Below are 13876 nucleotides of genomic sequence, written 5' to 3' on the forward strand. Positions count from 1 at the left end.
ATCACAGCAGTGATTCTCAACTGGTGTGTCACCAAGCACCGACAGGTATGTCGCAGCTCCCGGTGTCCCACTGCCTCAGTTGTGCTTCCCTCCTCCATTCTTCCTGCCCCGTGAGCCAATCAGAAGCCTCCTCCCTTTTTTCTGCCAGTGGGAGTAGGAAGAAGGGAGGAAGCCTCTGATTGGTTGGTGAGGCAGGAAGAAGGGGGCGATGGCAGATCCTAGGCAAGGTGCTCAGTGAGAATGAAGCTAAACATCTCTTTCCCAGGCATTGGTTGCCAGAAGCTTATTGAGGTTGACAATGAGCGGAAATTACTAACTTTCTATGAAAAGCACATGGCCACTGAGGTCCCTGCTGATCCCTGGGGGGGAAGAGTGGAAGGGATATGTTGCGCGGTGAGAATAACAAGCAGGGCATGCTGACCCATGGGCAGGTCCAACAGCTGCTCAGCAAGGGTCATTGCTGCTAATGTCCCAAGAGAACTGGAGATCACAAATGCAAGTCTGTCCATGGCTGCATCATTGACACCAATCTAAGCGTTCTCAACTTGGCTATTGTCAGGAAAGGTGAGAAGGATATTCCTGGGCTGACTGACAGCACTGTTCCTCGCTGCCTCGGTCCCAAGAGGGTCAGCAGAATCCCCAAGCTGTTCAACTTGTCCAAAGAGGACAATGTCCAGCAGTATGTCGTGAGGAAGCCCCTGAACAAGGAAGGCAAGAAACCCAGAACTAAGGCTCCTAAGATCCAGCGCCTGGTGACTTCCGTGTCCTGCAGCACAAGTTGTGGGCACATTGCTCTGAAGAAGCAGCGCACACAGAAGAACAAGGAGGAGGCATCAGTGTATGCCAAACTTTTGGCCAAGAGAATGAATGAAGCCAAAGAAAATGCCAGGAGCAGATTGTGAAGAGATGCAGACTCTCCTCACTCAGCACCTCTATTTCCAAATCTGAATCTAGCCATGAGTAGAAATCTTATGGTGTAGCCCGATTAAATGAAAATTTTGTGATTGAAAAAAAAAAAAGACCATAGCCCACAGCAGAAGTTTAAGATGAAGAGGGCATGGCCTGAAGAAGATGGAGGAGGAATTTCATGACTGCCAGAGTGCCCAAAGGAGTAGAGGGAGTGTATATGTGGGAGAATGTGAGGAATATGAGCAAGCAGGTCTGTGTGAAAATGAGCACAAAAGTGAACATGTGAGTGTGTTAAGAGTGAGTGTGCATGAGAGGAGAAAGCTTGTGCTCATACCTCAGAGCCTGTCTCTACCCCAACTAATGGATGAAATCTCAGGGTGACTGTAAATCAAAAGTTCCCAAGTATGTGCATAAAGTGCTGGCAGCAGCGCCGGCCCAGACCACAATGAAGTGCATCCGGCGATCAGCGATGGGGGAAAGAACAGAGTTAGCCCCCATAGCTGATGGGATTCTTCATTCTGGAGCCGCAGGGGCTGGAGAAAGAGGCTACTGTAGCTGCCATTTGTACTGGGGAGAAGGGGAGGGTTGTGAGCGAGAGCGAGCCAGAGGAGAGAGCATTTGTATGTGATTGAGAGCTTGTAGGTAAGTGAGAGAGAGAGACTGGTCAGGGAGGTGACTGGTGTGTGTGAGACAGCGACTGTTCATGGGGTCTAATTGGGGAGGGGGATGTGAGTGTGACTGGTTGTGGGCGCTAAGGAAGAGGACTGTGAGGACTGAGCTTCAGCAGCCCTTGCTGCTTCTGATGAGTGCTTTTGGCCTGCAAGAGAAAGAAGTAGGAGTGTTGCTGGAGAGGGTAAGTAAAGGTGGCTTTAAAGATTATTTTTCTTGATTGACTACAATTTTAATTTTGGCTATTATGTGATGTCTGCTGTTTTGAAATATTTTATTGATATTTGGACATTTTTAATAATTTTTATGAGTTTTAATTGTTTGACGTTATTCTGTTCATCAGCTGTTTTGAAACATTTATTAATATAGTTTTACAGTTATTTCTGTGTGGGGCTCTATAGGAGCTTGGCTTGTTCTGTTTTCCTAATAGGAGGTGTATTAGTGTTTAGGACCTGATTTAATATTTGTAGTGTTGCCTTTTCATAGATAGGGTTGTTATATGTTCCATAATGCAGGTGTAACTTTGTGCAGATTAGTTTCTGTGCATTATTGCAGATCCTAGGACTGTGTTAGGTGCTATATTTCTCTTTCCATTTCTCCAGGTTTGCATTGCATGCAGAGTAGCTTTTTTGGGTTTCCATTTCAGTTTCTGTCTCCATATTTATAATTAGTTGTCTTTCTGTATTTGGCGAAGTTCAGTTTTGTGCGTGTGACCGAGGTGAGGTATTTTACTAGTATGTAGGCATTTGCATCAGTTTTATTTGTTGTGTTTTCTCAACAGGACAGTAATTTACTGTCTTTTCATAAGAAAGGCAAAGGCATCTGGTAGTAGAGGGAGTTTGTTTTGCTTTTACTGAGATGTCACCAGAACCAGAATATCTTTTTTATATAGCAAGTTGTATGGGTAATGCCCTAGTTCTGCTCTGCACCCATTGTTGGAGGTCGAGGGGGTTCCTGTTCATGCAGCATATATGTTTACATTTAGCCCCGTGACAGTCACATGTTCAGTGTGTCACACATGCGAGAACCATCTGTCAGGCATGTCCCGGTCGAAAAAAGGTTGAGATCCACTGTATCAGAGTAAGCATTTTCACAAAGTACTTATCTTCTTGTATTAATGATTCCCAACGCTGGCAATTCCACAATCAAAGTCAGAAAATAATACATCGGTACACTGAAGGTGTTCATCAAAAAGTTACAGTGGCTACCTTCTAATCAAAGGACGCAGTAGCTTCATCTTACATCCTGATTACAGCTTACCAGTGAGACTGAGTACCGCCATTTTTAAATGGACCAGAAGCAGGAAAACAGCTGTCATTAATAACAGAAGGGGCAGAATTTTATCACGCAGTGAACTGAATATTCATCTTTAGAGATAAAAAACATTAGATAGAGTACCACTCTACCCTGTCATTGAACCCATTTGATACTACTACATTGAGAATAAAAATCCTGTAATATGCACATTTATTGAGTAAAGCCTGCACACTGCCCCCTCGAGATAACAGATGTAATTCTGAAAATGTGTGCTGGCACATTATGCAACGAGACACTATTGGAGCATGTTCTTCTCTTGTATTCAAATGTTTTAAGCAAGCTAACTTGCATTGCCACCTTAATAATGTGATTAACAGAGATTAGAGGTGAAAATAGACTTTTTTTTTTAGGACAAGTTGCCCAATCCAGGTTTTACCCCCTCCCTGCCACTCATTGTAAGCATGTCTTGTACTTCTGATTTCCTTGTTGTTTTTGCTAAGAAATGCAGCCTGACAAGTCCATGCACGCAGTGATGTAAAACCAGAACTGAATCAGCTGATCCTGAAAAAATGGAGCCATTTCCTTTCTTTTGCCCGTTGTTAACGTACTTTTTATGTTACGTCTCTGCTCACTGATTGCCTTCGATTTTTGCTTATGCTCTCTCTACTAGTCTCCACGTCCCACTCAGCACCAAGCACCGCTTCTCCCTACCCACCCCGTCTAGGCATTTCTGTGCTTCGCTGAAAGGGTGGCAGAGGCCATGTCCCATGTCCCATGTCCCACTCAGTACCAAGCACCGCTTCTCCCTACACTACTTTGCTTCGCTGAAAGGGTGGCAGAGGCCAAAACACTTCTAGGCATTTCATCATCAATTGAAAACTGGAAATATGTATCAGAGGGCACAATACATTATTCATCTTTAAGTAATTTATCCCTTCCAAGTTCCCAGTAATGTAATAATTCCGATTTCTTTTAAAATAAATGTGCATACAAATATATTGGACGGTTTTAAATATTGAGAAGTTGTGGAGTTCATAGCTCTGGCATCATGCTATAAATAATCTCATTCTCTGTGTTTCTTCTTCCTAGCTTTACTCTCTAAAAATGAAAAGTCTTTTGAGATTATGGAAGCAGCAGCACACAGTAATTTTGCACAGTAAACATACAGAGTAATCTACTCACCCACTGCACAAATCTTTGCTCACTGTTTTCTTTATTGCTTTTACATTTGGGAAGAGCTAAGAGATAAATTTTAAAGACCAGAATGCAGATGCACATGTACGCGCGTTTGCCAGCGCGAGCACATGGATGCAGCAATTTTATAACATACGCCTATCTATGTATGAATACACGTGCTTGTTATAAAATCGGCTATACATGCGTACATGCGTGACCGACTTTATATTGATGCATGCATGTGCATGCAAATGCCAACTCGAGAGTGTAAGTGGGGGGAATTTTAGTAGATACATGCGCCACAATAAAGAAGAGGCCTTCCTAAACCCTTTAGCTATCTTTCCTCCCTTTTACCCTATTAGTCCTGACCCTTATATTCCCAGTGATTAGCCTAGTATTTGGTATTTTATTACTTACATAGCAGAAATAGTTACGGGGTGGGGGACCCCGGCGTGTGCTTGTGCGCGTATATACTTACACACAGACTTCATGTCATAAACTCGTCCCGTCCGTGCCCCGCCCAACCCATACCCCACCCCTTTTTTGCTATTTGTCATTTGTGCACTAATGGGAGATAAGCACATACCCATAAGGGTTTTAAAATCCACGCAGCTCGCACCGGGCAGACTCACGCGCATATCTCCCGGCTTTGGCACGTGTAGGGGTTTTAAAATCAACCAGTAAGATTTCGGAATACTTTTGTCAGCTTATTTTTTATGCAACAAAAGTGCATTGCACACCTATGCAACATTATTTCCTACCAGATATTCACTAAACATGACACTGACACAGACACATAACCTGAACTTTAACTGAGTTGTAAACTAAAGGATTTTTTTTCGAGGTGTGTGTTTATTTGTCTGTAAAACACAGGAAAGAGAAATGAAATCTACAAGTTCAGACTGTATAGTAAATCCTACTGTGATTGAACCAGCTGTTGCACTGATGCTGTTTATTTCCTTAACCCAACCTCCTGATCAAAGGAAGCACTTAAAATATGTGTGGAGATCTTCTATCCCTAATACTGAGACTGCTTCATTTTCAACGCTTTACATCAAAGTCATTCTTCAGTTGCCAAAAATCCCCATGCTGAAACTGAACCATTTTCTAGAAGAGGGTTTTTAGAAATTATCTCAAATATATCTACACCTTTATTTTTCTTTTAGGTAGTTATTTTCTAATAGTAATATATTTTGCTGTTATTCTGCCATAACTGCAATCTACTCATTTAATCTTCTGTGCATTCCATTTAAGTTTTATAAGCAACAGAGTAAATGAGTGAATATACTTAAAGCTCAAAAGGAATACAACTGAAACTCATAAGAGAGACGTAAAAAGAGGACAGTACTGGGAGGTTGCATGATAAAGATTATGGGGCCTATGCACTAAAACGTGCACCTAAAGGTTTTGGGGGAGGTTTTTTGCATGCATGAGCTAAACATTTGCCATTTAGTGGCCTAAGCACTGAATTTTAGCTTAAGCCTGCAAAAAAAACAAAAAAATCTGTCCGCCCTCTGAGGAATCACATACTATCAGCATGCATGTAAATGAAAGGGGGTAATATACAGCCCTTGACTAGTTTACAAAGTTAGCCGGATAAATGTATCTGGCTAACTTTGGAGGGATATTCAGGGATATAGCAATACCACTGAATTTAGCTGCCTACCTTCAAGATAGTCTGATACATTTGTCCGGTTAACTTTAGGATTCTCTACGGCACAACCAGAATTAACCAGATGTGTTTGGATATGTCCAGAAATGCCTCCGCAATGCCCCTGTGCAATCCAGCTACATTTTAGCCAGATAATAAGATATCTGGATAAACTTTACCTGTTTAAGTACCCAAAATACTGAGAAGATGGCATTTAACTGAATAACTCAAAAAACTTCTGAATATGTACCCTAAAAATCTAGCTGTATGCTGCTGAATATGGACCCCAAAAAGTTTAGGGTACCTGCAATGGATTGAAAAATCTTCTATGCTAACTGGATCAAAATGATAGAAACAGTTTACTTGGAGGATTTCAATCCCTCACTAGATTAGTCCTAACATATCTTTGGCATGACTGCACCCCTCCCCCTCCCCCACAGACACACATAATCACAGAGGCCTCAGCATTCTACATCAAGATCTACCCTCATATTAAGACTCCCCTCATATAGATATCCCAACATGATGCACTGGTCCCTATGAAACCCTATAGTTATCAAGCCCTCCAAAATGAAACCCTGATCCCTCCTCCACATACAAATTGGCAGCCTGCATACAGAGGACAAGACCCTCCCCCCCCCCCCCCCCCCGACATACACACACACACATATACATACAAGCCGTTAAGCCCGTTAAAACGGGCTACATTACATTTTTTTTTCAGTCCATTTTCTAACACAGCACCCTTCTACACTTTTTCTCCCTCTCTCCCCCTTCCCCTCGTTCACTCCTCCCCTTTCCTCCACTCAGTCTTACTCACCCTCTGTCTCCCACTGCCTCCTTCCCCTCACTCTCACCTCCCTCCCCTTCCCTCAGTCACTCCCACCTCTCTCCCCTTCCCTCAGTCACTCCCCACCCTCTCTCAATCCCATCCCCTCCCCCTCAGCCCTCCTCCACTCCCTTTTTCTCTGCTCCACAACTTCTTACCCTTCCACTTACTCACATCCCTGTCTCTCACCTCTCCCTCATTCTCCCTCTCCCCTCACTCTTCCCCACCCCCTACCTCCCTCCCACACACTCACCCACTCCTCCCTCCCTCTCACTCAGTCCCCTCCCTCCCCCTCCCTCAGTCCCTCCCCCTCCCTCCCTCTCACTCAGTCCCTCCCTCCCACTCAGTCCTCCCCCTCACTCAATCCCTCCCTCCCCCTCACTCAGTCCCTCCCTCCCCTTCACTCAGTCCCTCCCTCCCTCCCACTCAGTCCCTCCCTCTCACTCAGTCACTCCCTCCCACTCTCCCTCCCACTCCCTCCCTCCCTCTCACTCAGTCCGTACCTCCCTCCCTCTCTCTCCTCCCTCCCTCGCTCGCTACTGGCCGCCGCTGCCGCTGCCCGCTGCCGCCGCCCGCCGCCACCACCACCGCCGCTGCCACCCGCCGCCGCCGCTGCCACCCGCCGCCGCTGCCACTCGACGCCGCCATGTTTTTTTTCTGATGCTGGCTGAGACCGACGTGCTCGCCCGCACATGCGCGGTAGAGCTGGTCTCTACTGCGCATTTGCGGCACGTCGGTCAACCTTCAATTATTAGGTTGATACACAACCCAAAACTCCCACAAAGGTAGCATAGCCCCCTCCATCCCAGACATCCTAATACATGTTTAGGACCCATGTATCCCCTTATCCTCTGTGATGCGTTCGTGCCTATTCTTGCCCTCGCTCCACCCTCTCTACCTCTGAGGCAACTCCCTTCGGGTCTGATGGACAGTTGCTGCCGCGGCTTTTCCTCGCCGTTTCTTCCCGGAGTGCCCGGGCTGGCCTGACGCTGCAGATCTGCCATGTTCCTGATGACGTAGGGTGCGCACGCACGCACGCTCAGAAGTTTGTACCAGCATGGGCACGAACCTCGGGGGTGTACCCCCTTAGCGACATCATCCACTTCCAACATAAAATGTCTTTGCTTACGCTTACGAATCGAGTGAGCAAGGGATTGATTGCGGGGATCATCTCAACCCACTTCATTCTCCGCTGCTCTGCCTCCTCGAACTTACCAGGGGTACCCGCTCCTCGGGGGCCCCGCTCTCTCCTCTTGTTTTCTGATTGCTAATACGGGATCCGGTACTCACTCCTCGAGCGCCTACATCCCTGAATGCTCAGAAGACTCCCTATTGCCTGGAAGTGATCGCAGACATGAACATTGTGAGTTTCTATTTCAGTTTGCATATAGGAACCAGTACTCGCTTCTCGAGGGCCCATGTTCCTAGAACTCTGAAGATTCTCTTCTGTCTAAGACGTTATTGCAGGTGCGGAGATCGTGAGTTATTACAGATTGCAGATAGGAAGCGGTACTCGCTCCTCGAGGGCCAATGTTCCTAAAAACCTCCGAAGACTCTTCTATTTCAGAAGTTATTTCATATACAGATATTGTGAATTCTTATTTCAGTTTGCATATAGGAACCAGTACTCACCTAGAGGCTCCTGTTCCTGAATATACTAACTATTCTCTATTGCCTAGAAACCATTACAGAGATAGATAACTGTGAGTCACCATCGCTCTCTCAGAGCTGTCCCTGGAACCAGGTACTCGCTCCTCAAGGCCTTAACTCTCTTCAGCTACTGAGCCTTCTTATTAATCTACGTGAGTGTATCATCTACTTCTGGTTGTGTATCCAGCATACCCTGTCTACTCACTATGAGTCTCTCTCTACAGCTCAGCAAAACCCAGAGATAGCAGTTCCAGGATCTGAAGGACTTCAGCCCTGCCGGGCACATCAGCTCACTACTGCCACCTCCCTAAGAAAAGCAAGACTGCATGCATAGAAGTAAAACCAGGACTGGATCAACCTGTCCTAAAAATCTGGAGCCATTTGGCAACCATAGGACCCTAGTGTAGTGGTAAACGGACTTCACTCTGAGGAGTGAGACATTTATATCAATGTGCCTCAGGGATTAATCCTTGGATCTATTCTTTTCAATAGTTTCATGAGGGACATTGCTGAAAGATTTATTTATTTATTTATTTATTTATTTAGCATTTTTATATACAGAAATTCATGTAGCAGAGTTACAAATCAATTCGGTTTACATATTAACATTAACTTGCATGTAAGAATGCTGTTACATATAACAAGGAGAATATAACTTGTATATTTATATTTTTTTATATATATATTTATATATTTTTATATATATATATATATATATATATATATATATATATATTAAGGCTTTTCTGCCATTCTGTGTCCTTAGGAAAATATGCATACTAATTGAGGCCCTAAGTAATAATTCCATTGGCATTTTAGTTACCGCCTGGAATGAAAACTTGAGCAGGATTATCCATTCCATTGATCTTGTAAAAGTGCATCCAATTTTGTTATCAAAAACTGCCCCTTGGGTTACTGACGAGTTCTGTCAGGCCAAGTGTAAAGGCTGTTGTTTGGAAAGACAGTGGTGGTGGCAGTGGAAAACTTTTATTAGAAGCAGATTAAAAGCAATGTGAGATTCATGTAACAACTAACAGTATTTTTCTGCTACCATTGCCATTGCACAAAACACCCCCAAATGACTATTTAACTAGTAAATGGTCTATTACTTTGCTGCCTCCTATCTGTAAATGAGAATATTTCAAAATTAATTTGCAATGAATTTATGGGATTTTTCTCCGGAAAGGTAGCCCTTATTCATAGCAATTTGATATTTAAAGTTGCCACCCAGTCAATTCTTACTCCTAAGGAAGATCCAGAATGGAATTATGGAGCAAATTCTGTGAAATTGGCTGTAATTCCATATATGTTATTCTTAGCAAAGCGAAACTCACTAAGTGTTCTCTTGCTCCCTTTTCCTCTTGGCTAATTAAAACAGTTAAACTCTCCATTTCGGAATGGATTAAATGGATATGAATGCTTCTCTGCCCAAGGAATTATGCCAAGATTGTATGCACACTGATCAAGAAAACATCACTTGACCCAGATATATTGGAGAGTTAAAGGCCTATTTCAAGAACACCATTTCTAGTCAAAGAGACAGCAGTATTGCTTAATTTACAAGAAATAGTAGAAGAAACAAATTCCTGGAACTTCTAATCAGGTTTTTGTCTGGGTCATGGAAATGGAAACAACTTTATTATCACTATTTGGTGATCTTTACAAAGAGTTAACTTGAGGTCATAATTCCTTGCTGATTGTGTTAGATCATTAGTATTTATGATTTTATTGTTTATTTCTATCTGATATCCCACCTTTTCCTAGGAAAGGCACAAGTCAGATTAGAAAGAAATATGTGGATTGCAGTATATACTGTGGGCCAGATTATAAAATCTACGCCCGATTTTATAACATGTGTGCGCAGCCGCGTGCATGTTATAGAATCCAGGGTCGGCATGCGCAAAGGGGTGCACAATTGTGCAACTTGCACGCGCCGAGCCGCGGAGCCTTCCTCTCTTCCCTCCGAGGCTGCTCCGAAATCAGAGCGGCCTCGGAGGGAACTTTCCTTCTGCCCCCCCCCCCCACCTTCCACTTCCTTCCCCTACCTAACCCGCCCCCCAGCCCTACCTAAACACCCCCCCTTACCTTTGTCCTGTAAGTTGTGCCTGCCTCTGGCCAGGCGTAGATTGCGCATGCCGGCCGAAAGCCGGCCCATGATCCTGGGCACAGCGGCAAATGGCCGCTGTGCCTGGAGGCTCCGGCCCCGTCCCGGCCCCACCCCTTCCTGCCCCCTTGTCAAAGCCTATGCAAAATAGGTTTGGTGCGCGCAGGAGCAGGTTTTATACGCACGTAATATACGAGCGTGACCCTTTGAAAATTCACCCCTGTGTGTCTGGGAGTGAGGGAGAATTGAACCAGGAATGGAACAATGCAAAACTATATAGGTAGCTATACATTGTGGTGGTTTGTGTATGGGAATTTATATGTTCATCTGCTGAAAATATTAGAAAACTTGTGAAGGAATCTGAATGGGTCAATTGGTCTTTCTCTGCCATTGTATTAGGAAGAGCACTTTCTCTTGCATCAGGCCTGCTTTGTGGAATGCCATGCCAGGAAAGCCTTGTCTAGAACTGGATCATTTGATTTTTTGTCAACAGCTAAAAACATGTTGTAATTTAAATTTCATGATAATGGTTTTTGTCATATTTCATTATAAATGTATTATTAACATGTTTGCTGTAAGCAATTATACTGTTTTTAATCCAGCATAATTGTTTATTCCATGTCTTGCTATTGGCTTTGACATGTTACTGTCTTTTGGTTTCAATGCTGAATTTTTTATGATTACTTTTGTTCTATATTGAAGCGGGAGATGTATTTTTGTTGTATTTATTGTAACACCTCAATGAGTGACTCAGAGCTGCATTAGAACATAAGAACATTAGATATGCCATACTGGGTCAGACCAAGGGTCCATCAAGCCCAGCATCCTGTTTCCAACAGTGGCCAATCCAAGTCACAAGTATCTGGCAAGTATATAAAAAATAAATTGACATTGGCATTGTATGTTACTATGGTATATTAATTTATACTTTAAAGGAGACACCCTTAGTAGAGATCTCTTTTAACGATATATTAATACATAATAACTTACAATACCAGGACAGTGGTGCTCAAACCAATCCTTGGGCCACCCCCAACTGATGTGTTTTTTGGGATAGCCCCAATGAATATACTCAAAGTATATTTGTGTATTTTGGTTTTAAGATTTGATTTGATTATGCAAATATTCTTCATGCATCTGAAAACCAGACTAGCTAGAGGGTGCCCAGAAACTGATTTGAGCACACATATAATAGATTTAGCTTTCTTTAGAATATCAAGTATTTTGGTCAATTGAAAATGAAGCTTCACAATAAAAAAAAACCCAGAAATATACCCCTTCCCTTTTAATGTTTTATTTCTTCTGGTGTATTTTATAGAGTATTATCATTTGTCAAAGGAAGGCACTCCCTTATCATTTACAAACTTCTAACATTTCACAACGCTTCTTCAAAGTCACGTGGAGATCTGTATTCGAAGTGGTTGGTCTGGGTAAGTACAGACTCAGCTGGACAAACCACAGAATTTGAATTTCCTACTGCTGATTTATCAGACGATGGGCAGGGAGGATAATTTTCAAACTCCTCATGACTGCATATATGTGAGTATAGGACCATGTGTACATCTACGATAGTTGTTATAACTCATGCATATCGCATAACATGCATATTGTAAAATACGCTTAGCTCTACCCGGCAACATACATGCATATGCTTGATTACAGGCGAATACCTGCAATGCATTGAAAGAGAGTATTTCAATGCATTGAACATGCATACTCTTCCTATCTATTTTAAAAATATACCCACATATATTTTATGTGCAAAATGAAAGTAGGACTTGTGTAAAATCTGATTTACACAAATAGATTAGTATATTTTAAAACATGGACATGTGATTGAAATGACCAATTACTGCACTAGTTCGCCCAGTCCTTCTCCAGGTGAATGAGACCCTCCAGGTTCTTCAGACTGAGCCACCCCCCAGTTCACCCAGACCTACCACCCAGCCAATAATCTACCTTATAAATGGGCTCTGACCGACGGCCCGCAAATGCGCAGTAGAGAGCAGCTCTACCGCGCATGTGCGGGCGAGCACGTCGGTCAGAGCCGTGCGTGCCCGAAAAAAAAATGGCGGTGGGGCCGCAGGAGCGGCGGCGAGGGTGAAAAGCTGGAGCGGCGGCGGCCGCGAAGCAGGAGTGGGAGGAGCAGTAGCGAAGACGAGCAGGAGCGGGAGGAGAAGCAGCGGCGCCGCGCGCGCGGGAGTGACAGCCCCCCCCCCCCCCGATATCTGCCGGCAGGAGGCGGGAGGAGAAGTAGCGGCGCCGCGCGCGCGGGAGGGACACCCCCCCCCCCCCGAGATCTGCCGGTTGTGGATGATCAGAGAGGGGAGGGGATTGAGAGAGGGGGAGTGACTGAGGAGAGGGAGGGGAAGGTGAGAGAGAGGAGGGAGGAGGGAAGGTGAGAGAGGAGAGAGGGAGGTGTGAGAGAGAGGGGGGAGGGAGGTGTGAGAGAGGGAGGTGAGAGAGAGGGGGAGGGAGGTGAGAGAGAGGGGGAGGGACGGTGTGAGAGAGAGAGAGGGGGGGAGGGTGTGAGAGAGAGGGAGGTGGAGAGAGGGGGAGGGAGGTGAGAGAGAGGGGGAGGGAGGTGTGTGAGAGAGAGAGGGGGAGGGGGTGAGAGAGAGAGAGAGGGGGGGAGAGAGGGAGAGGGGGAGAGGGGGGAGGAAGGAGAGGGGGACGAGGGGGAGAGGGGGGAGGAAGGAGAGAGGGAGAGGGGGGAGGAAGGGGAGAGGGAGGGGAGGTGAGAGGGAGGAAGGAGAGAGGGAGAGGGGGGGGAGAAGGGGAGAGGGGAGGGGGAGGTGAGAGGGAGGGGGGGACGAAGAGTGAAGGAGGAGGGAGAATGAGGGGGAGGGAGTGGGAAGGAAACGGACCGAGCCCGTTGTTACGGGCTTAACGGCTAGTATATAATAAACAAGTCTGATAACAATTATGCAAGATAATTAGCAGGTGTAAAATTACCCAAGTAAATTGCCAAATGTTCACAATACATTTCTTTTAAAGTAGCAACTTATGGGCCTCATTTTCTAAAGTATCGATGCCCCGACTCCTCCTCTTCCGGGGCCGACTCCGCCCCGATGTAGGTAGCGCAGGCGTGCGCTACCTTCGCTAGCCTTGGAAATAAGGCCCTTAGTGCCTAACAGTTGGTACCACCCTGGAACACCCCTAGATCACCCCTTTTTTCCATACATATATGTACATGTGAAACATAAAGTATGTGTGTACTTTTGACTTTTGTAATATAGTGATTGCTACTTATATGCATATATGCTAATTTTTACATGCATAAATTTTTGAAAATTCAACCCAAAATTTTTATCTGTTGAAAACTTAGGCCTGGATTTTCTAAGGTCACAGACCTTAGAAAATACAGCGATAACAGCGGGCGGGGTGACGAAGGGGGGGAGGGCCTGCAAAAGTCGGCAGCGGTTGCACCTCCGCGGTGCTATCGCTGCCGACTTTCACACCCAATAGCGCCATCGTAAAAGGTGGTGCTATTGGGCGCGAAACTGGCGGTGAAAAGGGCCCTTACCTTTTCACCATCAGCGATGTCTTCACGGCGTCCGCCCCGGTGCCGCCCTGCGTCCTTCCCTTCTGGTGCGGACGCCACCCAGAACCCACCCCGATCTAGGTATCG

The 13876-nt window shown here is 45.1% G+C and overlaps 1 pseudogene; it reads left to right on the plus strand.

Moving 5' to 3' along the window:
* Nucleotides 1–240: 240 nt before the first annotated feature.
* Nucleotides 241–964, plus strand: LOC115088497 (annotated as a pseudogene).
* Nucleotides 965–13876: the final 12912 nt, after the last annotated feature.

This window comes from Rhinatrema bivittatum, chromosome 3 (genome assembly GCF_901001135.1).
Source record: "Rhinatrema bivittatum chromosome 3, aRhiBiv1.1, whole genome shotgun sequence".
Taxonomy (NCBI): domain Eukaryota; kingdom Metazoa; phylum Chordata; class Amphibia; order Gymnophiona; family Rhinatrematidae; genus Rhinatrema; species Rhinatrema bivittatum.